We start from the raw sequence: 26,129 nt of genomic DNA on the forward strand, positions 1-26,129 counted from the left end.
CATCCAAGGAACCCTCTAGGTAGCCTCTATCGGGCCATAGCCTCAACCAAAGGCTTGCAGTGTAAGAGGAAGCACTGTACTTCAGTGGCAGCGGGAACGCAAGCCGACTGTCTCCTGCAGGTATGGTGCCCTCGGCTAAGGGTTCCTGGAAGGGCTGCGAAGCAGATGGTTTCCCTAAGTGCAGCTCAGACGAGGGCAATGAGGCAGAGTTCCTTGACAAGTGGCCCGTGAGAGAACAGTTTCCCTGGAGCTGCTGCCGTGCCGAGGAAATCTACCTCTCCCCAGGGTGGTGTGCAGGGCGTTGCCCTACACTCGGCATACACAGAGTGACTGGGAAGGGCTGCCGGCCTGGATGCCGCTGAGCAGGCCAGGGGAGCCTCCCGGTATTCAGTGGTCTTGCACGGAATCGGGTGCAAACAGGAGGGCCCTGGGTGTCTTGAACGGCGCACTAGCAAGAAGAGAAAGCAGAGCCGCGACGAAGGCCCCTTGGAAAGTGCTGCATGCCTCCGCTTCAGCAGGGCAATAGAGCGACTTTGCTCGAGGCAGGGGCTGACGTTCGGTCTCCAGGTAGGTGTAGAGCAGAGCGGCATGAGCTCCCAACCAGGCCCTGGACGCACCGTGTTTTACGAGAGAGCACTCATTTTCTTCCCAGAGCCATGCCTCCCGTGTACGAGAGGCCCGTCAGAGAAGGTGCCTCTCCGTGTAATTCAAGGCCCTACGGAGGGAACTTTCCAACTGTGCCTTCAGGCCCGCACCTGAAGCCCGACAGGCGGTAAACGTCACCTGGGGCTTCAACAAGGCTCAAACCACACAAGGTACACAACGGCCCTTCCCTGGATCAGCGTGTTTACGCAGGGTGTTCTGAGTGGAGCAAACGGCCTCAACCAAGGCAGGCGCCCTTTACGCATGTAAGCGTCTGCCTCTTCCAAACGACCGATGTGTTGCCTGAAGAACTCTGCTTAAGCTGCCGCTGCAATGCAAGCGGACTTTCTCCGTGAGTAGAGCGACTTTCCAACGGATGTGCCAGAAGGCGTTCTAAGCAGACTATTTCCTCAGGGCAGCTGAGAGAAGGTCCATGTGCAAAGCTTCCAGGGCACGGCGGACCGGCTAGAAACGCGTTCCTGATGCTGTTGGAGTGCCGAGGAATCGTAGCCGTCCCCTTTAAAAGCGCTGGTTGTAGTCCTTCCCTCGGCAAACACAGTAGTCCCCTCTCTGAAGGGCCTGGGGGCCTGGGTGGGGCACAGCATGCTCACAGGGGCAGGGGCTTTTCGCAGGGAAAAGGGTGCACACCCAAAGCGCCTAGGAGTCCTGAGAAGGGCAGCACCGTTCAAATAAAGCACTGCAGTGACTAAGACCTCCAAGAGCTTGCTGTATGCTCCTCTCCATTAGGGCGACTCAAAGGCTTTCTCGAGGCATGCCCTCTCGTGGGCGTTCCCTGTAGCCCTACAGCCTGACAGGAGGAGCTCCCAGCACGGCTCCGGAAGCCCCCTGAGAACTGAGAGAAAAATTCCCTCTCTTCCCCGAGCCCTGCCTCCCGCGCCTAGAGGCCCGTCAGAAACGGTGTTATTCAGGTAGCTCCAAGGCAGCACGAATGGAGCTTTCAAAATGGGAATTCAAGGCTTCTGCCCTCCGGCCCCCACTTCCAGTGAACACGTAGTCCACCCCCTTGGCATTTCTAGTAAGTGCCCAGGGACACTAGCTACGCACTCGCTCCTGCCCTGAATCCACTTTTCTTCCCAGGGTGTTCTGTATGTAGCCAACTCCCTCATCCAAGGAACCCTCTAGGTAGCCTCTATCGGGCCATAGCCTCAACCAAAGGCTTGCAGTGTAAGAGGAAGCACTGTACTTCAGTGGCAGCGGGAACGCAAGCCGACTGTCTCCTGCAGGTATGGTGCCCTCGGCTAAGGGTTCCTGGAAGGGCTGCGAAGCAGATGGTTTCCCTAAGTGCAGCTCAGACGAGGGCAATGAGGCAGAGTTCCTTGACAAGTGGCACGTGAGAGAACAGTTTCCCTGGAGCTGCTGCCGTGCCGAGGAAATCTACCTCTCCCCAGGGTGGTGTGCAGGGCGTTGCCCTACACTCGGCATACACAGAGTGACTGGGAAGGGCTGCCGGCCTGGATGCCGCTGAGCAGGCCAGAGGAGCCTCCCGGTATTCAGTGGTCTTGCACGGAATCGGGTGCAAACAGGAGGGCCCTGGGTGTCTTGAACGGCGCACTAGCAAGAAGAGAAAGCAGAACCGCGACGAAGGCCCGTTGGAAAGTGCTCCATGCCTCCGCTTCAGCAGGGCAATAGAGAGACTTTGCTCGAGGCAGGGGCTGACGTTCGGTCTCCAGGTAGGTGTAGAGCAGAGCGGCATGAGCTCCCAACCAGGCCCTGGACGCACCGTGTTTTACGAGAGAGCACTCATTTTCTTCCCAGAGCCATGCCTCCCGTGTACGAGAGGCCCGTCAGAGAGGGTGCCTCTCCGTGTAATTCAAGGCCCTACGGAGGGAACTTTCCAACTGTGCCTTCAGGCCCGCACCTGAAGCCCGACAGGCGGTAAACGTCACCTGGGGCTTCAACGACGCTCAAACCACACAAGGTACACAACGGGCCCTTCCCTGGATCAGCGTGTTTACGCAGGGTGTTCTGAGTGGAGCAAACGGCCTCAACCAAGGCAGGCGCCCTTTACGCATGTAAGCGTCTGCCTCTTCCAAACGACCGATGTGTTGCCTGAAGAACTCTGCTTTAGCTGCCGCTGCAATGCAAGCGGACTTTCTCCGTGAGTAGAGCGACTTTCCAACGGAGGTGCCAGAAGGCGTTCTAAGCAGACTATTTCCTCAGGGCAGCTGAGAGAAGGTCCATGTGCAAAACTTCCAGGGCACGGCGGACCGGCTAGAAACGCGTTCCTGATGCTGTTGGAGTGCCGAGGAATCGTAGCCGTCCCCTTTAAAAGCGCTGCTTGTAGTCCTTCCCTCGGCAAACACAGTAGTCCCCTCTCTGAAGGGCCTGGGGGCCTGGGTGTGGCACAGCATGCTCACAGGGGCAGGGGCTTTTCGCAGGGAAAAGGGTGCACACCCAAAGCGCCTAGGAGTCCTGAGAAGGGCAGCACCGTTCAAATAAAGCACTGCAGTGACTAAGACCTCCAAGAGCTTGCTGTATGCTCCTCTCCATTAGGGCGACTCAAAGGCTTTCTCGAGGCATGCCCTCTCGTGGGCGTTCCCTGTAGCCCTACAGCCCGACAGGAGGAGCTCCCAGCACGGCTCCGGAAGCCCCCTGAGAACTGAGAGAAAAATTCCCTCTCTTCCCCGAGCCCTGCCTCCCGCGCCTAGAGGCCCGTCAGAAACGGTGTTATTCAGGTAGCTCCAAGGCAGCACGAATGGAGCTTTCAAAATGGGAAGTCAAGGCTTCTGCCCTCCGGCCCCCACTTCCAGTGAACACGTATTCCCCCCCCTTGGCATTTCTAGTAAGTGCCCAGGGACACTAGCTACGCACTCGCTCCTGCCCTGAATCCACTTTTCTTCCCAGGGTGTTCTGTATGTAGCCAACTCCCTCATCCAAGGAACCCTCTAGGTAGCCTCTATCGGGCCATAGCCTCAACCAAAGGCTTGCAGTGTAAGAGGAAGCACTGTACTTCAGTGGCAGCGGGAACGCAAGCCGACTGTCTCCTGCAGGTATGGTGCCCTCGGCTAAGGGTTCCTGGAAGGGCTGCGAAGCAGATGGTTTCCCTAGGTGCAGCTCAGACGAGGGCAATGAGGCAGAGTTCCTTGACAAGTGGCCCGTGAGAGAACAGTTTCCCTGGAGCTGCTGCCGTGCCGAGGAAATCTACCTCTCCCCAGGGTGGTGTGCAGGGCGTTGCCCTACACTCGGCATACACAGAGTGACTGGGAAGGGCTGCCGGCCTGGATGCCGCTGAGCAGGCCAAGGGAGCCTCCCGGTATTCAGTGGTCTTGCACGGAATCGGGTGCAAACAGGAGGGCCCTGGGTGTCTTGAACGGCGCACTAGCAAGAAGAGAAAGCAGAGCCGCGACGAAGGCCCCTTGGAAAGTGCTGCATGCCTCCGCTTCAGCAGGGCAAATAGAGCGACTTTGCTCGAGGCAGGGGCTGACGTTCGGTCTCCAGGTAGGTGTAGAGCAGAGCGGCATGAGCTCCCAACCAGGCCCTGGACGCACCGTGTTTTACGAGAGAGCACTCATTTTCTTCCCAGAGCCATGCCTCCCGTGTACGAGAGGCCCGTCAGAGAGGGTGCCTCTCCGTGTAATTCAAGGCCCTACGGAGGGAACTTTCCAACTGTGCCTTCAGGCCCGCACCTGAAGCCCGACAGGCGGTAAACGTCACCTGGGGCTTCAACAAGGCTCAAACCACACAAGGTACACAACGGGCCCTTCCCTGGATCAGCGTGTTTACGCAGGGTGTTCTGAGTGGAGCAAACGGCCTCAACCAAGGCAGGCGCCCTTTACGCATGTAAGCGTCTGCCTCTTCCAAACGACCGATGTGTTGCCTGAGGAACTCTGCTTTAGCTGCCGCTGCAATGCAAGCGGACTTTCTCCGTGAGTAGAGCGACTTTCCAACGGAGGTGCCAGAAGGCGTTCTAAGCAGACTATTTCCTCAGGGCAGCTGAGAGAAGGTCCATGTGCAAAACTTCCAGGGCACGGCGGACCGGCTAGAAACGCGTTCCTGATGCTGTTGGAGTGCCGAGGAATCGTAGCCGTCCCCTTTAAAAGCGCTGGTTGTAGTCCTTCCCTCGGCAAACACAGTAGTCCCCTCTCTGAAGGGCCTGGGGGCCTGGGTGTGGCACAGCATGCTCACAGGGGCAGGGGCTTTTCGCAGGGAAAAGGGTGCACACCCAAAGCGCCTAGGAGTCCTGAGAAGGGCAGCACCGTTCAAATAAAGCACTGCAGTGACTAAGACCTCCAAGAGCTTGCTGTATGCTCCTCTCCATTAGGGCGACTCAAAGGCTTTCTCGAGGCATGCCCTCTCGTGGGCGTTCCCTGTAGCCCTACAGCCTGACAGGAGGAGCTCCCAGCACGGCTCCGGAAGCCCCCTGAGAACTGAGAGAAAAATTCCCTCTCTTCCCCGAGCCCTGCCTCCCGCGCCTAGAGGCCCGTCAGAAACGGTGTTATTCAGGTAGCTCCAAGGCAGCACGAATGGAGCTTTCAAAATGGGAATTCAAGGCTTCTGCCCTCCGGCCCCCACTTCCAGTGAACACGTAGTCCACCCCCTTGGCATTTCTAGTAAGTGCCCAGGGACACTAGCTACGCACTCGCTCCTGCCCTGAATCCACTTTTCTTCCCAGGGTGTTCTGTATGTAGCCAACTCCCTCATCCAAGGAACCCTCTAGGTAGCCTCTATCGGGCCATAGCCTCAACCAAAGGCTTGCAGTGTAAGAGGAAGCACTGTACTTCAGTGGCAGCGGGAACGCAAGCCGACTGTCTCCTGCAGGTATGGTGCCCTCGGCTAAGGGTTCCTGGAAGGGCTGCGAAGCAGATGGTTTCCCTAAGTGCAGCTCAGACGAGGGCAATGAGGCAGAGTTCCTTGACAAGTGGCACGTGAGAGAACAGTTTCCCTGGAGCTGCTGCCGTGCCGAGGAAATCTACCTCTCCCCAGGGTGGTGTGCAGGGCGTTGCCCTACACTCGGCATACACAGAGTGACTGGGAAGGGCTGCCGGCCTGGATGCCGCTGAGCAGGCCAGAGGAGCCTCCCGGTATTCAGTGGTCTTGCACGGAATCGGGTGCAAACAGGAGGGCCCTGGGTGTCTTGAACGGCGCACTAGCAAGAAGAGAAAGCAGAACCGCGACGAAGGCCCGTTGGAAAGTGCTCCATGCCTCCGCTTCAGCAGGGCAATAGAGAGACTTTGCTCGAGGCAGGGGCTGACGTTCGGTCTCCAGGTAGGTGTAGAGCAGAGCGGCATGAGCTCCCAACCAGGCCCTGGACGCACCGTGTTTTACGAGAGAGCACTCATTTTCTTCCCAGAGCCATGCCTCCCGTGTACGAGAGGCCCGTCAGAGAGGGTGCCTCTCCGTGTAATTCAAGGCCCTACGGAGGGAACTTTCCAACTGTGCCTTCAGGCCCGCACCTGAAGCCCGACAGGCGGTAAACGTCACCTGGGGCTTCAACGACGCTCAAACCACACAAGGTACACAACGGGCCCTTCCCTGGATCAGCGTGTTTACGCAGGGTGTTCTGAGTGGAGCAAACGGCCTCAACCAAGGCAGGCGCCCTTTACGCATGTAAGCGTCTGCCTCTTCCAAACGACCGATGTGTTGCCTGAAGAACTCTGCTTTAGCTGCCGCTGCAATGCAAGCGGACTTTCTCCGTGAGTAGAGCGACTTTCCAACGGAGGTGCCAGAAGGCGTTCTAAGCAGACTATTTCCTCAGGGCAGCTGAGAGAAGGTCCATGTGCAAAACTTCCAGGGCACGGCGGACCGGCTAGAAACGCGTTCCTGATGCTGTTGGAGTGCCGAGGAATCGTAGCCGTCCCCTTTAAAAGCGCTGCTTGTAGTCCTTCCCTCGGCAAACACAGTAGTCCCCTCTCTGAAGGGCCTGGGGGCCTGGGTGTGGCACAGCATGCTCACAGGGGCAGGGGCTTTTCGCAGGGAAAAGGGTGCACACCCAAAGCGCCTAGGAGTCCTGAGAAGGGCAGCACCGTTCAAATAAAGCACTACAGTGACTAAGACCTCCAAGAGCTTGCTGTATGCTCCTCTCCATTAGGGCGACTCAAAGGCTTTCTCGAGGCATGCCCTCTCGTGGGCGTTCCCTGTAGCCCTACAGCCCGACAGGAGGAGCTCCCAGCACGGCTCCGGAAGCCCCCTGAGAACTGAGAGAAAAATTCCCTCTCTTCCCCGAGCCCTGCCTCCCGCGCCTAGAGGCCCGTCAGAAACGGTGTTATTCAGGTAGCTCCAAGGCAGCACGAATGGAGCTTTCAAAATGGGAAGTCAAGGCTTCTGCCCTCCGGCCCCCACTTCCAGTGAACACGTATTCCCCCCCCTTGGCATTTCTAGTAAGTGCCCAGGGACACTAGCTACGCACTCGCTCCTGCCCTGAATCCACTTTTCTTCCCAGGGTGTTCTGTATGTAGCCAACTCCCTCATCCAAGGAACCCTCTAGGTAGCCTCTATCGGGCCATAGCCTCAACCAAAGGCTTGCAGTGTAAGAGGAAGCACTGTACTTCAGTGGCAGCGGGAACGCAAGCCGACTGTCTCCTGCAGGTATGGTGCCCTCGGCTAAGGGTTCCTGGAAGGGCTGCGAAGCAGATGGTTTCCCTAGGTGCAGCTCAGACGAGGGCAATGAGGCAGAGTTCCTTGACAAGTGGCACGTGAGAGAACAGTTTCCCTGGAGCTGCTGCCGTGCCGAGGAAATCTACCTCTCCCCAGGGTGGTGTGCAGGGCGTTGCCCTACACTCGGCATACACAGAGTGACTGGGAAGGGCTGCCGGCCTGGATGCCGCTGAGCAGGCCAGAGGAGCCTCCCGGTATTCAGTGGTCTTGCACGGAATCGGGTGCAAACAGGAGGGCCCTGGGTGTCTTGAACGGCGCACTAGCAAGAAGAGAAAGCAGAACCGCGACGAAGGCCCGTTGGAAAGTGCTCCATGCCTCCGCTTCAGCAGGGCAATAGAGAGACTTTGCTCGAGGCAGGGGCTGACGTTCGGTCTCCAGGTAGGTGTAGAGCAGAGCGGCATGAGCTCCCAACCAGGCCCTGGACGCACCGTGTTTTACGAGAGAGCACTCATTTTCTTCCCAGAGCCATGCCTCCCGTGTACGAGAGGCCCGTCAGAGAGGGTGCCTCTCCGTGTAATTCAAGGCCCTACGGAGGGAACTTTCCAACTGTGCCTTCAGGCCCGCACCTGAAGCCCGACAGGCGGTAAACGTCACCTGGGGCTTCAACGACGCTCAAACCACACAAGGTACACAACGGGCCCTTCCCTGGATCAGCGTGTTTACGCAGGGTGTTCTGAGTGGAGCAAACGGCCTCAACCAAGGCAGGCGCCCTTTACGCATGTAAGCGTCTGCCTCTTCCAAACGACCGATGTGTTGCCTGAAGAACTCTGCTTTAGCTGCCGCTGCAATGCAAGCGGACTTTCTCCGTGAGTAGAGCGACTTTCCAACGGAGGTGCCAGAAGGCGTTCTAAGCAGACTATTTCCTCAGGGCAGCTGAGAGAAGGTCCATGTGCAAAACTTCCAGGGCACGGCGGACCGGCTAGAAACGCGTTCCTGATGCTGTTGGAGTGCCGAGGAATCGTAGCCGTCCCCTTTAAAAGCGCTGGTTGTAGTCCTTCCCTCGGCAAACACAGTAGTCCCCTCTCTGAAGGGCCTGGGGGCCTGGGTGTGGCACAGCATGCTCACAGGGGCAGGGGCTTTTCGCAGGGAAAAGGGTGCACACCCAAAGCGCCTAGGAGTCCTGAGAAGGGCAGCACCGTTCAAATAAAGCACTGCAGTGACTAAGACCTCCAAGAGCTTGCTGTATGCTCCTCTCCATTAGGGCGACTCAAAGGCTTTCTCGAGGCATGCCCTCTCGTGGGCGTTCCCTGTAGCCCTACAGCCCGACAGGAGGAGCTCCCAGCACGGCTCCGGAAGCCCCCTGAGAACTGAGAGAAAAATTCCCTCTCTTCCCCGAGCCCTGCCTCCCGCGCCTAGAGGCCCGTCAGAAACGGTGTTATTCAGGTAGCTCCAAGGCAGCACGAATGGAGCTTTCAAAATGGGAAGTCAAGGCTTCTGCCCTCCGGCCCCCACTTCCAGTGAACACGTATTCCCCCCCCTTGGCATTTCTAGTAAGTGCCCAGGGACACTAGCTACGCACTCGCTCCTGCCCTGAATCCACTTTTCTTCCCAGGGTGTTCTGTATGTAGCCAACTCCCTCATCCAAGGAACCCTCTAGGTAGCCTCTATCGGGCCATAGCCTCAACCAAAGGCTTGCAGTGTAAGAGGAAGCACTGTACTTCAGTGGCAGCGGGAACGCAAGCCGACTGTCTCCTGCAGGTATGGTGCCCTCGGCTAAGGGTTCCTGGAAGGGCTGCGAAGCAGATGGTTTCCCTAGGTGCAGCTCAGACGAGGGCAATGAGGCAGAGTTCCTTGACAAGTGGCCCGTGAGAGAACAGTTTCCCTGGAGCTGCTGCCGTGCCGAGGAAATCTACCTCTCCCCAGGGTGGTGTGCAGGGCGTTGCCCTACACTCGGCATACACAGAGTGACTGGGAAGGGCTGCCGGCCTGGATGCCGCTGAGCAGGCCAAGGGAGCCTCCCGGTATTCAGTGGTCTTGCACGGAATCGGGTGCAAACAGGAGGGCCCTGGGTGTCTTGAACGGCGCACTAGCAAGAAGAGAAAGCAGAGCCGCGACGAAGGCCCCTTGGAAAGTGCTGCATGCCTCCGCTTCAGCAGGGCAAATAGAGCGACTTTGCTCGAGGCAGGGGCTGACGTTCGGTCTCCAGGTAGGTGTAGAGCAGAGCGGCATGAGCTCCCAACCAGGCCCTGGACGCACCGTGTTTTACGAGAGAGCACTCATTTTCTTCCCAGAGCCATGCCTCCCGTGTACGAGAGGCCCGTCAGAGAGGGTGCCTCTCCGTGTAATTCAAGGCCCTACGGAGGGAACTTTCCAACTGTGCCTTCAGGCCCGCACCTGAAGCCCGACAGGCGGTAAACGTCACCTGGGGCTTCAACAAGGCTCAAACCACACAAGGTACACAACGGGCCCTTCCCTGGATCAGCGTGTTTACGCAGGGTGTTCTGAGTGGAGCAAACGGCCTCAACCAAGGCAGGCGCCCTTTACGCATGTAAGCGTCTGCCTCTTCCAAACGACCGATGTGTTGCCTGAGGAACTCTGCTTTAGCTGCCGCTGCAATGCAAGCGGACTTTCTCCGTGAGTAGAGCGACTTTCCAACGGAGGTGCCAGAAGGCGTTCTAAGCAGACTATTTCCTCAGGGCAGCTGAGAGAAGGTCCATGTGCAAAACTTCCAGGGCACGGCGGACCGGCTAGAAACGCGTTCCTGATGCTGTTGGAGTGCCGAGGAATCGTAGCCGTCCCCTTTAAAAGCGCTGGTTGTAGTCCTTCCCTCGGCAAACACAGTAGTCCCCTCTCTGAAGGGCCTGGGGGCCTGGGTGTGGCACAGCATGCTCACAGGGGCAGGGGCTTTTCGCAGGGAAAAGGGTGCACACCCAAAGCGCCTAGGAGTCCTGAGAAGGGCAGCACCGTTCAAATAAAGCACTGCAGTGACTAAGACCTCCAAGAGCTTGCTGTATGCTCCTCTCCATTAGGGCGACTCAAAGGCTTTCTCGAGGCATGCCCTCTCGTGGGCGTTCCCTGTAGCCCTACAGCCTGACAGGAGGAGCTCCCAGCACGGCTCCGGAAGCCCCCTGAGAACTGAGAGAAAAATTCCCTCTCTTCCCCGAGCCCTGCCTCCCGCGCCTAGAGGCCCGTCAGAAACGGTGTTATTCAGGTAGCTCCAAGGCAGCACGAATGGAGCTTTCAAAATGGGAATTCAAGGCTTCTGCCCTCCGGCCCCCACTTCCAGTGAACACGTAGTCCACCCCCTTGGCATTTCTAGTAAGTGCCCAGGGACACTAGCTACGCACTCGCTCCTGCCCTGAATCCACTTTTCTTCCCAGGGTGTTCTGTATGTAGCCAACTCCCTCATCCAAGGAACCCTCTAGGTAGCCTCTATCGGGCCATAGCCTCAACCAAAGGCTTGCAGTGTAAGAGGAAGCACTGTACTTCAGTGGCAGCGGGAACGCAAGCCGACTGTCTCCTGCAGGTATGGTGCCCTCGGCTAAGGGTTCCTGGAAGGGCTGCGAAGCAGATGGTTTCCCTAAGTGCAGCTCAGACGAGGGCAATGAGGCAGAGTTCCTTGACAAGTGGCACGTGAGAGAACAGTTTCCCTGGAGCTGCTGCCGTGCCGAGGAAATCTACCTCTCCCCAGGGTGGTGTGCAGGGCGTTGCCCTACACTCGGCATACACAGAGTGACTGGGAAGGGCTGCCGGCCTGGATGCCGCTGAGCAGGCCAGAGGAGCCTCCCGGTATTCAGTGGTCTTGCACGGAATCGGGTGCAAACAGGAGGGCCCTGGGTGTCTTGAACGGCGCACTAGCAAGAAGAGAAAGCAGAGCCGCGACGAAGGCCCCTTGGAAAGTGCTGCATGCCTCCGCTTCAGCAGGGCAATAGAGCGACTTTGCTCGAGGCAGGGGCTGACGTTCGGTCTCCAGGTAGGTGTAGAGCAGAGCGGCATGAGCTCCCAACCAGGCCCTGGACGCACCGTGTTTTACGAGAGAGCACTCATTTTCTTCCCAGAGCCATGCCTCCCGTGTACGAGAGGCCCGTCAGAGAGGGTGCCTCTCCGTGTAATTCAAGGCCCTACGGAGGGAACTTTCCAACTGTGCCTTCAGGCCCGCACCTGAAGCCCGACAGGCGGTAAACGTCACCTGGGGCTTCAACGACGCTCAAACCACACAAGGTACACAACGGGCCCTTCCCTGGATCAGCGTGTTTACGCAGGGTGTTCTGAGTGGAGCAAACGGCCTCAACCAAGGCAGGCGCCCTTTACGCATGTAAGCGTCTGCCTCTTCCAAACGACCGATGTGTTGCCTGAAGAACTCTGCTTTAGCTGCCGCTGCAATGCAAGCGGACTTTCTCCGTGAGTAGAGCGACTTTCCAACGGAGGTGCCAGAAGGCGTTCTAAGCAGACTATTTCCTCAGGGCAGCTGAGAGAAGGTCCATGTGCAAAACTTCCAGGGCACGGCGGACCGGCTAGAAACGCGTTCCTGATGCTGTTGGAGTGCCGAGGAATCGTAGCCGTCCCCTTTAAAAGCGCTGCTTGTAGTCCTTCCCTCGGCAAACACAGTAGTCCCCTCTCTGAAGGGCCTGGGGGCCTGGGTGTGGCACAGCATGCTCACAGGGGCAGGGGCTTTTCGCAGGGAAAAGGGTGCACACCCAAAGCGCCTAGGAGTCCTGAGAAGGGCAGCACCGTTCAAATAAAGCACTGCAGTGACTAAGACCTCCAAGAGCTTGCTGTATGCTCCTCTCCATTAGGGCGACTCAAAGGCTTTCTCGAGGCATGCCCTCTCGTGGGCGTTCCCTGTAGCCCTACAGCCCGACAGGAGGAGCTCCCAGCACGGCTCCGGAAGCCCCCTGAGAACTGAGAGAAAAATTCCCTCTCTTCCCCGAGCCCTGCCTCCCGCGCCTAGAGGCCCGTCAGAAACGGTGTTATTCAGGTAGCTCCAAGGCAGCACGAATGGAGCTTTCAAAATGGGAAGTCAAGGCTTCTGCCCTCCGGCCCCCACTTCCAGTGAACACGTATTCCCCCCCCTTGGCATTTCTAGTAAGTGCCCAGGGACACTAGCTACGCACTCGCTCCTGCCCTGAATCCACTTTTCTTCCCAGGGTGTTCTGTATGTAGCCAACTCCCTCATCCAAGGAACCCTCTAGGTAGCCTCTATCGGGCCATAGCCTCAACCAAAGGCTTGCAGTGTAAGAGGAAGCACTGTACTTCAGTGGCAGCGGGAACGCAAGCCGACTGTCTCCTGCAGGTATGGTGCCCTCGGCTAAGGGTTCCTGGAAGGGCTGCGAAGCAGATGGTTTCCCTAGGTGCAGCTCAGACGAGGGCAATGAGGCAGAGTTCCTTGACAAGTGGCCCGTGAGAGAACAGTTTCCCTGGAGCTGCTGCCGTGCCGAGGAAATCTACCTCTCCCCAGGGTGGTGTGCAGGGCGTTGCCCTACACTCGGCATACACAGAGTGACTGGGAAGGGCTGCCGGCCTGGATGCCGCTGAGCAGGCCAAGGGAGCCTCCTGGTATTCAGTGGTCTTGCACGGAATCGGGTGCAAACAGGAGGGCCCTGGGTGTCTTGAACGGCGCACTAGCAAGAAGAGAAATCAGAGCCGCGACGAAGGCCCCTTGGAAAGTGCTGCATGCCTCCGCTTCAGCAGGGCAAATAGAGCGACTTTGCTCGAGGCAGGGGCTGACGTTCGGTCTCCAGGTAGGTGTAGAGCAGAGCGGCATGAGCTCCCAACCAGGCCCTGGACGCACCGTGTTTTACGAGAGAGCACTCATTTTCTTCCCAGAGCCATGCCTCCCGTGTACGAGAGGCCCGTCAGAGAGGGTGCCTCTCCGTGTAATTCAAGGCCCTACGGAGGGAACTTTCCAACTGTGCCTTCAGGCCCGCACCTGAAGCCCGACAGGCGGTAAACGTCACCTGGGGCTTCAACAAGGCTCAAACCACACAAGGTACACAACGGGCCCTTCCCTGGATCAGCGTGTTTACGCAGGGTGTTCTGAGTGGAGCAAACGGCCTCAACCAAGGCAGGCGCCCTTTACGCATGTAAGCGTCTGCCTCTTCCAAACGACCGATGTGTTGCCTGAGGAACTCTGCTTTAGCTGCCGCTGCAATGCAAGCGGACTTTCTCCGTGAGTAGAGCGACTTTCCAACGGAGGTGCCAGAAGGCGTTCTAAGCAGACTATTTCCTCAGGGCAGCTGAGAGAAGGTCCATGTGCAAAACTTCCAGGGCACGGCGGACCGGCTAGAAACGCGTTCCTGATGCTGTTGGAGTGCCGAGGAATCGTAGCCGTCCCCTTTAAAAGCGCTGGTTGTAGTCCTTCCCTCGGCAAACACAGTAGTCCCCTCTCTGAAGGGCCTGGGGGCCTGGGTGTGGCACAGCATGCTCACAGGGGCAGGGGCTTTTCGCAGGGAAAAGGGTGCACACCCAAAGCGCCTAGGAGTCCTGAGAAGGGCAGCACCGTTCAAATAAAGCACTACAGTGACTAAGACCTCCAAGAGCTTGCTGTATGCTCCTCTCCATTAGGGCGACTCAAAGGCTTTCTCGAGGCATGCCCTCTCGTGGGCGTTCCCTGTAGCCCTACAGCCTGACAGGAGGAGCTCCCAGCACGGCTCCGGAAGCCCCCTGAGAACTGAGAGAAAAATTCCCTCTCTTCCCCGAGCCCTGCCTCCCGCGCCTAGAGGCCCGTCAGAAACGGTGTTATTCAGGTAGCTCCAAGGCAGCACGAATGGAGCTTTCAAAATGGGAATTCAAGGCTTCTGCCCTCCGGCCCCCACTTCCAGTGAACACGTAGTCCACCCCCTTGGCATTTCTAGTAAGTGCCCAGGGACACTAGCTACGCACTCGCTCCTGCCCTGAATCCACTTTTCTTCCCAGGGTGTTCTGTATGTAGCCAACTCCCTCATCCAAGGAACCCTCTAGGTAGCCTCTATCGGGCCATAGCCTCAACCAAAGGCTTGCAGTGTAAGAGGAAGCACTGTACTTCAGTGGCAGCGGGAACGCAAGCCGACTGTCTCCTGCAGGTATGGTGCCCTCGGCTAAGGGTTCCTGGAAGGGCTGCGAAGCAGATGGTTTCACTAGGTGCAGCTCAGACGAGGGCAATGAGGCAGAGTTCCTTGACAAGTGGCCCGTGAGAGAACAGTTTCCCTGGAGCTGCTGCCGTGCCGAGGAAATCTACCTCTCCCCAGGGTGGTGTGCAGGGCGTTGCCCTACACTCGGCATACACAGAGTGACTGGGAAGGGCTGCCGGCCTGGATGCCGCTGAGCAGGCCAGGGGAGCCTCCCGGTATTCAGTGGTCTTGCACGGAATCGGGTGCAAACAGGAGGGCCCTGGGTGTCTTGAACGGCGCACTAGCAAGAAGAGAAAGCAGAACCGCGACGAAGGCCCCTTGGAAAGTGCTGCATGCCTCCGCTTCAGCAGGGCAATAGAGAGACTTTGCTCGAGGCAGGGGCTGACGTTCGGTCTCCAGGTAGGTGTAGAGCAGAGCGGCATGAGCTCCCAACCAGGCCCTGGACGCACCGTGTTTTACGAGAGAGCACTCATTTTCTTCCCAGAGCCATGCCTCCCGTGTACGAGAGGCCCGTCAGAGAGGGTGCCTCTCCGTGTAATTCAAGGCCCTACGGAGGGAACTTCCAACTGTGCCTTCAGGCCCGCACCTGAAGCCCGACAGGCGGTAAACGTCACCTGGGGCTTCAACGAGGCTCAAACCACACAAGGTACACAACGGGCCCTTCCCTGGATCAGCGTGTTTACGCAGGGTGTTTTGAGTGGAGCAAACGGCCTCAACCAAGGCAGGCGCCCTTTACGCATGTAAGCGTCTGCCTCTTCCAAACGACCGATGTGTTGCCTGAAGAACTCTGCTTTAGCTGCCGCTGCAATGCAAGCGGACTTTCTCCGTGAGTAGAGCGACTTTCCAACGGAGGTGCCAGAAGGCGTTCTAAGCAGACTATTTCCTCAGGGCAGCTGAGAGAAGGTCCATGTGCAAAACTTCCAGGGCACGGCGGACCGGCTAGAAACGCGTTCCTGATGCTGTTGGAGTGCCGAGGAATCGTAGCCGTCCCCTTTAAAAGCGCTGCTTGTAGTCCTTCCCTCGGCAAACACAGTAGTCCCCTCTCTGAAGGGCCTGGGGGCCTGGGTGTGGCACAGCATGCTCACAGGGGCAGGGGCTTTTCGCAGGGAAAAGGGTGCACACCCAAAGCGCCTAGGAGTCCTGAGAAGGGCAGCACCGTTCAAATAAAGCACTGCAGTGACTAAGACCTCCAAGAGCTTGCTGTATGCTCCTCTCCATTAGGGCGACTCAAAGGCTTTCTCGAGGCATGCCCTCTCGTGGGCGTTCCCTGTAGCCCTACAGCCCGACAGGAGGAGCTCCCAGCACGGCTCCGGAAGCCCCCTGAGAACTGAGAGAAAAATTCCCTCTCTTCCCCGAGCCCTGCCTCCCGCGCCTAGAGGCCCGTCAGAAACGGTGTTATTCAGGTAGCTCCAAGGCAGCACGAATGGAGCTTTCAAAATGGGAAGTCAAGGCTTCTGCCCTCCGGCCCCCACTTCCAGTGAACACGTATTCCCCCCCCTTGGCATTTCTAGTAAGTGCCCAGGGACACTAGCTACGCACTCGCTCCTGCCCTGAATCCACTTTTCTTCCCAGGGTGTTCTGTATGTAGCCAACTCCCTCATCCAAGGAACCCTCTAGGTAGCCTCTATCGGGCCATAGCCTCAACCAAAGGCTTGCAGTGTAAGAGGAAGCACTGTACTTCAGTGGCAGCGGGAACGCAAGCCGACTGTCTCCTGCAGGTATGGTGCCCTCGGCTAAGGGTTCCTGGAAGGGCTGCGAAGCAGATGGTTTCCCTAGGTGCAGCTCAGACGAGGGCAATGAGGCAGAGTTCCTTGACAAGTGGCCCGTGAGAGAACAGTTTCCCTGGAGCTGCTGCCGTGCCGAGGAAATCTACCTCTCCCCAGGGTGGTGTGCAGGGCGTTGCCCTACACTCGGCATACACAGAGTGACTGGGAAGGGCTGCCGGCCTGGATGCCGCTGAGCAGGCCAGGGGAGCCTCCCGGTATTCAGTGGTCTTGCACGGAATCGGGTGCAAACAGGAGGGCCCTGGGTGTCTTGAACGGCGCACTAGCAAGAAGAGAAAGCAGAACCGCGACGAAGGCCCCTTGGAAAGTGCTGCATGCCTCCGCTTCAGCAGGGCAATAGAGAGACTTTGCTCGAGGCAGGGGCTGACGTTCGGTCTCCAGGTAGGTGTAGAGCAGAGCGGCATGAGCTCCCAACCAGGCCCTGGACGCACCGTGTTTTACGAGAGAGCACTCATTTTCTTCCCAGAGCCATGCCTCCCGTGTACGAGAGGCCCGTCAGAGAGGGTGCCTCTCCGTGTAATTCAAGGCCCTACGGAGGGAACTTTCCAACTGTGCCTTCAGGCCCGCACCTGAAGCCCGACAGGCGGTAAACGTCACCTGGGGCTTCAACGAGGCTCAAACCACACAAGGTACACAACGGGCCCTTCCCTGGATCAGCGTGTTTACGCAGGGTGTTCTGAGTGGAGCAAACGGCCTCAACCAAGGCAGGCGCCCTTTACGCATGTAAGCGTCTGCCTCTTCCAAACGACCGATGTGTTGCCTGAGGAACTCTGCTTTAGCTGCCGCTGCAATGCAAGCGGACTTTCTCCGTGAGTAGAGCGACTTTCCAACGGATGTGCCAGAAGGCGTTCTAAGCAGACTATTTCCTCAGGGCAGCTGAGAGAAGGTCCATGTGCAAAGCTTCCAGGGCACGGCGGACCGTCTAGAAACGCGTTCCTGATGCTGTTGGAGTGCCGAGGAATCGTAGCCGTCCCCTTTAAAAGCGCTGGTTGTAGTCCTTCCCTCGGCAAACACAGTAGTCCCCTCTCTGAAGGGCCTGGGGGCCTGGGTGGGGCACAGCATGCTCACAGGGGCAGGGGCTTTTCGCAGGGAAAAGGGTGCACACCCAAAGCGCCTAGGAGTCCTGAGAAGGGCAGCACCGTTCAAATAAAGCACTGCAGTGACTAAGACCTCCAAGAGCTTGCTGTATGCTCCTCTCCATTAGGGCGACTCAAAGGCTTTCTCGAGGCATGCCCTCTCGTGGGCGTTCCCTGTAGCCCTACAGCCTGACAGGAGGAGCTCCCAGCACGGCTCCGGAAGCCCCCTGAGAACTGAGAGAAAAATTCCCTCTCTTCCCCGAGCCCTGCCTCCCGCGCCTAGAGGCCCGTCAGAAACGGTGTTATTCAGGTAGCTCCAAGGCAGCACGAATGGAGCTTTCAAAATGGGAATTCAAGGCTTCTGCCCTCCGGCCCCCACTTCCAGTGAACACGTAGTCCACCCCCTTGGCATTTCTAGTAAGTGCCCAGGGACACTAGCTACGCACTCGCTCCTGCCCTGAATCCACTTTTCTTCCCAGGGTGTTCTGTATGTAGCCAACTCCCTCATCCAAGGAACCCTCTAGGTAGCCTCTATCGGGCCATAGCCTCAACCAAAGGCTTGCAGTGTAAGAGGAAGCACTGTACTTCAGTGGCAGCGGGAACGCAAGCCGACTGTCTCCTGCAGGTATGGTGCCCTCGGCTAAGGGTTCCTGGAAGGGCTGCGAAGCAGATGGTTTCCCTAAGTGCAGCTCAGACGAGGGCAATGAGGCAGAGTTCCTTGACAAGTGGCACGTGAGAGAACAGTTTCCCTGGAGCTGCTGCCGTGCCGAGGAAATCTACCTCTCCCCAGGGTGGTGTGCAGGGCGTTGCCCTACACTCGGCATACACAGAGTGACTGGGAAGGGCTGCCGGCCTGGATGCCGCTGAGCAGGCCAGAGGAGCCTCCCGGTATTCAGTGGTCTTGCACGGAATCGGGTGCAAACAGGAGGGCCCTGGGTGTCTTGAACGGCGCACTAGCAAGAAGAGAAAGCAGAACCGCGACGAAGGCCCGTTGGAAAGTGCTCCATGCCTCCGCTTCAGCAGGGCAATAGAGAGACTTTGCTCGAGGCAGGGGCTGACGTTCGGTCTCCAGGTAGGTGTAGAGCAGAGCGGCATGAGCTCCCAACCAGGCCCTGGACGCACCGTGTTTTACGAGAGAGCACTCATTTTCTTCCCAGAGCCATGCCTCCCGTGTACGAGAGGCCCGTCAGAGAGGGTGCCTCTCCGTGTAATTCAAGGCCCTACGGAGGGAACTTTCCAACTGTGCCTTCAGGCCCGCACCTGAAGCCCGACAGGCGGTAAACGTCACCTGGGGCTTCAACGACGCTCAAACCACACAAGGTACACAACGGGCCCTTCCCTGGATCAGCGTGTTTACGCAGGGTGTTCTGAGTGGAGCAAACGGCCTCAACCAAGGCAGGCGCCCTTTACGCATGTAAGCGTCTGTCTCTTGCAAACGACCGATGTGTTGCCTGAAGAACTCTGCTTAAGCTGCCGCTGCAATGCAAGCTGACTTTCTCCGTGAGTAGAGCGACTTTCCAACGGAGGTGCCAGAAGGCGTTCTAAGCAGACTATTTCCTCAGGGCAGCTGAGAGAAGGTCCATGTGCAAAACTTCCAGGGCACGGCGGACCGGCTAGAAACGCGTTCCTGATGCTGTTGGAGTGCCGAGGAATCGTAGCCGTCCCCTTTAAAAGCGCTGGTTGTAGTCCTTCCCTCGGCAAACACAGTAGTCCCCTCTCTGAAGGGCCTGGGGGCCTGGGTGTGGCACAGCATGCTCACAGGGGCAGGGGCTTTTCGCAGGGAAAAGGGTGCACACCCAAAGCGCCTAGGAGTCCTGAGAAGGGCAGCACCGTTCAAATAAAGCACTACAGTGACTAAGACCTCCAAGAGCTTGCTGTATGCTCCTCTCCATTAGGGCGACTCAAAGGCTTTCTCGAGGCATGCCCTCTCGTGGGCGTTCCCTGTAGCCCTACAGCCCGACAGGAGGAGCTCCCAGCACGGCTCCGGAAGCCCCCTGAGAACTGAGAGAAAAATTCCTTCTCTTCCCCGAGCCCTGCCTCCCGCGCCTAGAGGCCCGTCAGAAACGGTGTTATTCAGGTAGCTCCAAGGCAGCACGAATGGAGCTTTCAAAATGGGAAGTCAAGGCTTCTGCCCTCCGGCCCCCACTTCCAGTGAACACGTAGTCCACTCCCTTGGCATTTCTAGTAAGTGCCCAGGGACACTAGCTACGCACTCGCTCCTGCCCTGAATCCACTTTTCTTCCCAGGGTGTTCTGTATGTAGCCAACTCCCTCATCCAAGGAACCCTCTAGGTAGCCTCTATCGGGCCATAGCCTCAACCAAAGGCTTGCAGTGTAAGAGGAAGCACTGTACTTCAGTGGCAGCGGGAACGCAAGCCGACTGTCTCCTGCAGGTATGGTGCCCTCGGCTAAGGGTTCCTGGAAGGGCTGCGAAGCAGATGGTTTCCCTAAGTGCAGCTCAGACGAGGGCAATGAGGCAGAGTTCCTTGACAAGTGGCACGTGAGAGAACAGTTTCCCTGGAGCTGCTGCCGTGCCGAGGAAATCTACCTCTCCCCAGGGTGGTGTGCAGGGCGTTGCCCTACACTCGGCATACACAGAGTGACTGGGAAGGGCTGCCGGCCTGGATGCCGCTGAGCAGGCCAGGGGAGCCTCCCGGTATTCAGTGGTCTTGCACGGAATCGGGTGCAAACAGGAGGGCCCTGGGTGTCTTGAACGGCGCACTAGCAAGAAGAGAAAGCAGAGCCGCGACGAAGGCCCCTTGGAAAGTGCTGCATGCCTCCGCTTCAGCAGGGCAATAGAGCGACTTTGCTCGAGGCAGGGGCTGACGTTCGGTCTCCAGGTAGGTGTAGAGCAGAGCGGCATGAGCTCCCAACCAGGCCCTGGACGCACCGTGTTTTACGAGAGAGCACTCATTTTCTTCCCAGAGCCATGCCTCCCGTGTACGAGAGGCCCGTCAGAGAAGGTGCCTCTCCGTGTAATTCAAGGCCCTACGGAGGGAACTTTCCAACTGTGCCTTCAGGCCCGCACCTGAAGCCCGACAGGCGGTAAACGTCACCTGGGGCTTCAACAAGGCTCAAACCACACAAGGTACACAACGGCCCTTCCCTGGATCAGCGTGTTTACGCAGGGTGTTCTGAGTGGAGCAAACGGCCTCAACCAAGGCAGGCGCCCTTTACGCATGTAAGCGTCTGCCTCTTCCAAACGACCGATGTGTTGCCTGAAGAACTCTGCTTAAGCTGCCGCTGCAATGCAAGCGGACTTTCTCCGTGAGTAGAGCGACTTTCCAACGGATGTGCCAGAAGGCGTTCTAAGCAGACTATTTCCTCAGGGCAGCTGAGAGAAGGTCCATGTGCAAAGCTTCCAGGGCACGGCGGACCGGCTAGAAACGCGTTCCTGATGCTGTTGGAGTGCCGAGGAATCGTAGCCGTCCCCTTTAAAAGCGCTGGTTGTAGTCCTTCCCTCGGCAAACACAGTAGTCCCCTCTCTGAAGGGCCTGGGGGCCTGGGTGTGGCACAGCATGCTCACAGGGGCAGGGGCTTTTCGCAGGGAAAAGGGTGCACACCCAAAGCGCCTAGGAGTCCTGAGAAGGGCAGCACCGTTCAAATAAAGCACTGCAGTGACTAAGACCTCCAAGAGCTTGCTGTATGCTCCTCTCCATTAGGGCGACTCAAAGGCTTTCTCGAGGCATGCCCTCTCGTGGGCGTTCCCTGTAGCCCTACAGCCTGACAGGAGGAGCTCCCAGCACGGCTCCGGAAGCCCCCTGAGAACTGAGAGAAAAATTCCCTCTCTTCCCCGAGCCCTGCCTCCCGCGCCTAGAGGCCCGTCAGAAACGGTGTTATTCAGGTAGCTCCAAGGCAGCACGAATGGAGCTTTCAAAATGGGAATTCAAGGCTTCTGCCCTCCGGCCCCCACTTCCAGTGAACACGTAGTCCACCCCCTTGGCATTTCTAGTAAGTGCCCAGGGACACTAGCTACGCACTCGCTCCTGCCCTGAATCCACTTTTCTTCCCAGGGTGTTCTGTATGTAGCCAACTCCCTCATCCAAGGAACCCTCTAGGTAGCCTCTATCGGGCCATAGCCTCAACCAAAGGCTTGCAGTGTAAGAGGAAGCACTGTACTTCAGTGGCAGCGGGAACGCAAGCCGACTGTCTCCTGCAGGTATGGTGCCCTCGGCTAAGGGTTCCTGGAAGGGCTGCGAAGCAGATGGTTTCCCTAAGTGCAGCTCAGACGAGGGCAATGAGGCAGAGTTCCTTGACAAGTGGCACGTGAGAGAACAGTTTCCCTGGAGCTGCTGCCGTGCCGAGGAAATCTACCTCTCCCCAGGGTGGTGTGCAGGGCGTTGCCCTACACTCGGCATACACAGAGTGACTGGGAAGGGCTGCCGGCCTGGATGCCGCTGAGCAGGCCAGAGGAGCCTCCCGGTATTCAGTGGTCTTGCACGGAATCGGGTGCAAACAGGAGGGCCCTGGGTGTCTTGAACGGCGCACTAGCAAGAAGAGAAAGCAGAACCGCGACGAAGGCCCGTTGGAAAGTGCTCCATGCCTCCGCTTCAGCAGGGCAATAGAGAGACTTTGCTCGAGGCAGGGGCTGACGTTCGGTCTCCAGGTAGGTGTAGAGCAGAGCGGCATGAGCTCCCAACCAGGCCCTGGACGCACCGTGTTTTACGAGAGAGCACTCATTTTCTTCCCAGAGCCATGCCTCCCGTGTACGAGAGGCCCGTCAGAGAGGGTGCCTCTCCGTGTAATTCAAGGCCCTACGGAGGGAACTTTCCAACTGTGCCTTCAGGCCCGCACCTGAAGCCCGACAGGCGGTAAACGTCACCTGGGGCTTCAACGACGCTCAAACCACACAAGGTACACAACGGGCCCTTCCCTGGATCAGCGTGTTTACGCAGGGTGTTCTGAGTGGAGCAAACGGCCTCAACCAAGGCAGGCGCCCTTTACGCATGTAAGCGTCTGCCTCTTCCAAACGACCGATGTGTTGCCTGAAGAACTCTGCTTTAGCTGCCGCTGCAATGCAAGCGGACTTTCTCCGTGAGTAGAGCGACTTTCCAACGGAGGTGCCAGAAGGCGTTCTAAGCAGACTATTTCCTCAGGGCAGCTGAGAGAAGGTCCATGTGCAAAACTTCCAGGGCACGGCGGACCGGCTAGAAACGCGTTCCTGATGCTGTTGGAGTGCCGAGGAATCGTAGCCGTCCCCTTTAAAAGCGCTGCTTGTAGTCCTTCCCTCGGCAAACACAGTAGTCCCCTCTCTGAAGGGCCTGGGGGCCTGGGTGTGGCACAGCATGCTCACAGGGGCAGGGGCTTTTCGCAGGGAAAAGGGTGCACACCCAAAGCGCCTAGGAGTCCTGAGAAGGGCAGCACCGTTCAAATAAAGCACTGCAGTGACTAAGACCTCCAAGAGCTTGCTGTATGCTCCTCTCCATTAGGGCGACTCAAAGGCTTTCTCGAGGCATGCCCTCTCGTGGGCGTTCCCTGTAGCCCTACAGCCCGACAGGAGGAGCTCCCAGCACGGCTCCGGAAGCCCCCTGAGAACTGAGAGAAAAATTCCCTCTCTTCCCCGAGCCCTGCCTCCCGCGCCTAGAGGCCCGTCAGAAACGGTGTTATTCAGGTAGCTCCAAGGCAGCACGAATGGAGCTTTCAAAATGGGAAGTCAAGGCTTCTGCCCTCCGGCCCCCACTTCCAGTGAACACGTATTCCCCCCCCTTGGCATTTCTAGTAAGTGCCCAGGGACACTAGCTACGCACTCGCTCCTGCCCTGAATCCACTTTTCTTCCCAGGGTGTTCTGTATGTAGCCAACTCCCTCATCCAAGGAACCCTCTAGGTAGCCTCTATCGGGCCATAGCCTCAACCAAAGGCTTGCAGTGTAAGAGGAAGCACTGTACTTCAGTGGCAGCGGGAACGCAAGCCGACTGTCTCCTGCAGGTATGGTGCCCTCGGCTAAGGGTTCCTGGAAGGGCTGCGAAGCAGATGGTTTCCCTAGGTGCAGCTCAGACGAGGGCAATGAGGCAGAGTTCCTTGACAAGTGGCCCGTGAGAGAACAGTTTCCCTGGAGCTGCTGCCGTGCCGAGGAAATCTACCTCTCCCCAGGGTGGTGTGCAGGGCGTTGCCCTACACTCGGCATACACAGAGTGACTGGGAAGGGCTGCCGGCCTGGATGCCGCTGAGCAGGCCAAGGGAGCCTCCCGGTATTCAGTGGTCTTGCACGGAATCGGGTGCAAACAGGAGGGCCCTGGGTGTCTTGAACGGCGCACTAGCAAGAAGAGAAAGCAGAGCCGCGACGAAGGCCCCTTGGAAAGTGCTGCATGCCTCCGCTTCAGCAGGGCAAATAGAGCGACTTTGCTCGAGGCAGGGGCTGACGTTCGGTCTCCAGGTAGGTGTAGAGCAGAGCGGCATGAGCTCCCAACCAGGCCCTGGACGCACCGTGTTTTACGAGAGAGCACTCATTTTCTTCCCAGAGCCATGCCTCCCGTGTACGAGAGGCCCGTCAGAGAGGGTGCCTCTCCGTGTAATTCAAGGCCCTACGGAGGGAACTTTCCAACTGTGCCTTCAGGCCCGCACCTGAAGCCCGACAGGCGGTAAACGTCACCTGGGGCTTCAACGACGCTCAAACCACACAAGGTACACAACGGGCCCTTCCCTGGATCAGCGTGTTTACGCAGGGTGTTCTGAGTGGAGCAAACGGCCTCAACCAAGGCAGGCGCCCTTTACGCATGTAAGCGTCTGCCTCTTCCAAACGACCGATGTGTTGCCTGAGGAACTCTGCTTTAGCTGCCGCTGCAATGCAAGCGGACTTTCTCCGTGAGTAGAGCGACTTTCCAACGGAGGTGCCAGAAGGCGTTCTAAGCAGACTATTTCCTCAGGGCAGCTGAGAGAAGGTCCATGTGCAAAACTTCCAGGGCACGGCGGACCGGCTAGAAACGCGTTCCTGATGCTGTTGGAGTGCCGAGGAATCGTAGCCGTCCCCTTTAAAAGCGCTGCTTGTAGTCCTTCCCTCGGCAAACACAGTAGTCCCCTCTCTGAAGGGCCTGGGGGCCTGGGTGTGGCACAGCATGCTCACAGGGGCAGGGGCTTTTCGCAGGGAAAAGGGTGCACACCCAAAGCGCCTAGGAGTCCTGAGAAGGGCAGCACCGTTCAAATAAAGCACTGCAGTGACTAAGACCTCCAAGAGCTTGCTGTATGCTCCTCTCCATTAGGGCGACTCAAAGGCTTTCTCGAGGCATGCCCTCTCGTGGGCGTTCCCTGTAGCCCTACAGCCTGACAGGAGGAGCTCCCAGCACGGCTCCGGAAGCCCCCTGAGAACTGAGAGAAAAATTCCCTCTCTTCCCCGAGCCCTGCCTCCCGCGCCTAGAGGCCCGTCAGAAACGGTGTTATTCAGGTAGCTCCAAGGCAGCACGAATGGAGCTTTCAAAATGGGAATTCAAGGCTTCTGCCCTCCGGCCCCCACTTCCAGTGAACACGTAGTCCACCCCCTTGGCATTTCTAGTAAGTGCCCAGGGACACTAGCTACGCACTCGCTCCTGCCCTGAATCCACTTTTCTTCCCAGGGTGTTCTGTATGTAGCCAACTCCCTCATCCAAGGAACCCTCTAGGTAGCCTCTATCGGGCCATAGCCTCAACCAAAGGCTTGCAGTGTAAGAGGAAGCACTGTACTTCAGTGGCAGCGGGAACGCAAGCCGACTGTCTCCTGCAGGTATGGTGCCCTCGGCTAAGGGTTCCTGGAAGGGCTGCGAAGCAGATGGTTTCCCTAAGTGCAGCTCAGACGAGGGCAATGAGGCAGAGTTCCTTGACAAGTGGCACGTGAGAGAACAGTTTCCCTGGAGCTGCTGCCGTGCCGAGGAAATCTACCTCTCCCCAGGGTGGTGTGCAGGGCGTTGCCCTACACTCGGCATACACAGAGTGACTGGGAAGGGCTGCCGGCCTGGATGCCGCTGAGCAGGCCAGAGGAGCCTCCCGGTATTCAGTGGTCTTGCACGGAATCGGGTGCAAACAGGAGGGCCCTGGGTGTCTTGAACGGCGCACTAGCAAGAAGAGAAAGCAGAACCGCGACGAAGGCCCGTTGGAAAGTGCTCCATGCCTCCGCTTCAGCAGGGCAATAGAGAGACTTTGCTCGAGGCAGGGGCTGACGTTCGGTCTCCAGGTAGGTGTAGAGCAGAGCGGCATGAGCTCCCAACCAGGCCCTGGACGCACCGTGTTTTACGAGAGAGCACTCATTTTCTTCCCAGAGCCATGCCTCCCGTGTACGAGAGGCCCGTCAGAGAGGGTGCCTCTCCGTGTAATTCAAGGCCCTACGGAGGGAACTTTCCAACTGTGCCTTCAGGCCCGCACCTGAAGCCCGACAGGCGGTAAACGTCACCTGGGGCTTCAACGACGCTCAAACCACACAAGGTACACAACGGGCCCTTCCCTGGATCAGCGTGTTTACGCAGGGTGTTCTGAGTGGAGCAAACGGCCTCAACCAAGGCAGGCGCCCTTTACGCATGTAAGCGTCTGCCTCTTCCAAACGACCGATGTGTTGCCTGAAGAACTCTGCTTTAGCTGCCGCTGCAATGCAAGCGGACTTTCTCCGTGAGTAGAGCGACTTTCCAACGGAGGTGCCAGAAGGCGTTCTAAGCAGACTATTTCCTCAGGGCAGCTGAGAGAAGGTCCATGTGCAAAACTTCCAGGGCACGGCGGACCGGCTAGAAACGCGTTCCTGATGCTGTTGGAGTGCCGAGGAATCGTAGCCGTCCCCTTTAAAAGCGCTGGTTGTAGTCCTTCCCTCGGCAAACACAGTAGTCCCCTCTCTGAAGGGCCTGGGGGCCTGGGTGTGGCACAGCATGCTCACAGGGGCAGGGGCTTTTCGCAGGGAAAAGGGTGCACACCCAAAGCGCCTAGGAGTCCTGAGAAGGGCAGCACCGTTCAAATAAAGCACTACAGTGACTAAGACCTCCAAGAGCTTGCTGTATGCTCCTCTCCATTAG

The sequence above is a fragment of the Mesoplodon mirus genome, assembly GCF_964341445.2.
Source record: "Mesoplodon mirus genome assembly, chromosome: 16".
NCBI lineage: Eukaryota > Metazoa > Chordata > Mammalia > Artiodactyla > Ziphiidae > Mesoplodon > Mesoplodon mirus.